Source organism: Hippopotamus amphibius, chromosome 11, assembly GCF_030028045.1.
Source record: "Hippopotamus amphibius kiboko isolate mHipAmp2 chromosome 11, mHipAmp2.hap2, whole genome shotgun sequence".
In the NCBI taxonomy this organism is placed as follows: Eukaryota; Metazoa; Chordata; class Mammalia; order Artiodactyla; family Hippopotamidae; genus Hippopotamus; species Hippopotamus amphibius.
Window position 1 is genome coordinate 52553191 of NC_080196.1, and position 3041 is coordinate 52556231.

The window sequence follows — 3041 nt, forward strand, 5'->3', positions numbered from 1 at the left end:
TCTACTGTCTCATGAGTACTCAGCCCTGTGGTCAGGGACATGGCAGGGAATGATGGGAACTATGGCACCCTGGGGGGGGTCACTAGCCAGTTCCAGCTGATCTTTGTCATACAAGGAATGTGAAATGTCCCTATTTTTAAATTTTGGCTCAAATTTTGTAGAAACATTGTGTAGTCCAAACTAAACATGTCTGCAGGCCAGATCTAGCCTCTGAGCTACCAGTTTGGAGCCTGCTATGGGGAATGATAACATCTGGGAAGCAGAGAGGTGCCCAGTGTTGTAAAAGGAAGCAGCGGGCTGCTGAGTTCACTCTGCAGTTGTTGCAGGAGAGACTAGCTCGGGCATCTCAGCATCTCGAGCACTGAAATGCACCCAAGTTCCTGCATTTCCTTGAGGAATGAATCACACACATTATGAAGAACAGCGTGTGCAGCTTCCAACCCTCTCGAGCTTTAGCGGACAGAAAAGACTTGTATTCTCTCCATTAGTCCAGGGAGAAAAAGATTCACCCACCTTAAAACTCAAGGAAAGGGTTATCTGGAGCAAAGACCACTAGTTTTGGACTATAGAAAGGTTGTCTAGGCTTTGGAAGCTGGAAACGCACCGATGTCTGATCAGCTTCTTGTCTGGGGGGCAATGAGGGGGAAGAGAAAGGAAGGTAATAGGAACAAAACAAAGGGAAGTGTGATGGGGCTAGAAGAGAAAGAAGATAAGGGAAGAAATAAGAACATGAGCTTAGCATCATAAAGGCAGAGTTGTTGGCTTTCAATTTTAAAAGAAAATGTAAAAGAATACTGTATTGAAATGGGTTAATGTCATCATCTTTTGGACCCTGGTAGCATTATTCAGTAGTTGATAAACAGAATATGAAACTTCTGCCCAGCTGGCTTTTGGTAAAGGAAACCAAAGGCCCTCAAACTCAGTCACTCTTGTGGCTTCCATCTTCAGTTCTTTTAATCCTGGCCAAGATGGTAGCCTTGGATACTTTCTTCCAGTCATAAGCCAGACGGATGGCAGCTGTGCAGTAGATGAAGCATGGGGTAAAGCTGATGTGCCAGCGGTACTCACTGGCAGAGTAGTCATAGGGAAAGGAGGGTGGTAGTTGTGGAAGCCTGCACCCACAACTCCCAGAGAAACCAGGAGATTCTCTCAGGGGTTCATGGTCTTGTCATAAGGGTGATATCCATACATGTGGGTGGCACTGTGCCCCAGCCAGGCAGCACTGAGCACAACAGCGTGACGCAAGAAGGTGGCAACTAACAGGCTGTGTGGAAAAGCCCCGCCCCCGCCCCTCAGCAGTACCAGGGCACGAGTGTGGGCAGGTTAGGACCTCCTCTGGAACATCAACAGCTTCCCTGGTTTTAAGTCAGATAAGCTTAGCAAACCACTCTTCTCTGTGACAAGTGGGTGTTTGCGCACACGCAGCCAACCCACGTGAGAGAAGTGAAAACCACGTCTGGAATCATGGGGATCAGCCTGTGTTTCCAAAAACTTGTGGTGGGCACAGTGATCTCGGGCCTACTCAGAAACATCATTCTGGAATGCCATTGCGCTGACGGTGATCAGGAAGAGCCACAGGGTAGCCAAGCTTCGTAACTTCGGTGACTCCACAAGCGATGGGTTCCTGCTGCGATGCCCAGGGCACTCCTGAGATAGAAGGAAAAGGCCCAGAACAAGATGTACATCTGGCAGGTGGGGATCCATGTGATCCCAGACAGGGCTCCCAAATGCAGCAGAGACATGAAGGGGATATTTCTCCAAACATATTCAAGCCTGGAATCTGGGCCTTCCTTATTCTGGGAGCTTGGGTCATAGATGTCGTCTTTTATTTCAGGGCGGATGTCTTCTTCCAATTATAGGAAAATCTTCTCCAACTTGCCCCCTCCATTCTGCAGGAGCCTGGAGGGAGGCACTGTGATGGTGGTGGTGGTTGTGTAGGAGCTAGAGATCTCTTGCAGCAAGTGGGCCGGAGTCTGGTCTCTCAGATGCTGGGATCACTTTGCCAGGGCTGAGACTGCGAACCAGAGTTCCGGGCATCCCGAACTGAGGGTAGACTAGTTCCCCAGCCAGCTTTTGCGCAGCTAGCTGCTGCACTGCATTGGGAACCCTTCGCTGCACAGTGCGCACTGGATTAATGTCCAGACCCAAACTGCTGTGTGTGAATCCCCCCAGCCTGGGGATTTAAAGGCTAGAGCTAGCAGTGGGTGACCGAGTCCTGTATTTTCTCAGACCCCTTTTATTCGCTGCCAGCAAGGGGCAAAGTGCGCAGAGGTGGCTTACCGTGGGAGATCCGCATGGGCGGGAGAGGGGAAGAGAGGCAAACACTGGATGCTTCAGGCACCCTTTCTCTTTTTTGATTGTTTCAATTAACAGAGGAACCCAGAGTCACTCAATTTAGTATTCTTGGACAATAAATGAGGCGGGTCTATTCCTTCCATACCTCTGGGTGCAAGACCATTTTCTTACTGGTCCCCTAAACTAAGTACCATCCTAGGGGCTGTATCAGAGCACATGTGCAACCCCCATGCCATCTAATTATAACTGAATAGATTACACACTGAGAAAGCTGGCACTTTGTTTGCAATGGCCCTGATAATTAACATAGAAAGAAAACCATGATTAAATAATGAAGAGGGACATGAACACGAGTAAGTACAACCTGTTTGACTTATTGGGCAGAAAAAGGCAATCTGATCGTCCTCGAAAGCGTAAAATCTGATGCTAATGGTTTTGTCAAGCTTAACAAACAAAACAAAACATGTGATCTGTCAGTGGATCTATCGCTTTAATTAATATCTAAGTATGATCATTCTTAATTAGACTGTTAATTTTCCGTAGGTGAGTATTGGAACATTACTTGTCTTCTTTAATTTCGTAGGTGTGTATTCTTGGATTCATATTTGAGCCATCTCTATCTCTAAAAATATCAAGATGCCAAGGCCTGCTAGTTGTCACCTTCATATGCTTTTCAAATCCACTGTTCCCTCCTCAGTCTCTCAGCACTGGCCCAGGGCTTCCCAAAGTCCAACTCGATTGACTAA

General features: G+C 47.6%; 1 pseudogene; it reads right to left on the bottom strand.

Moving 5' to 3' along the window:
• Positions 1–919: 919 nt before the first annotated feature.
• On the bottom strand, positions 920–2458 carry LOC130830904 (stearoyl-CoA desaturase-like; annotated as a pseudogene).
• Positions 2459–3041: the final 583 nt, after the last annotated feature.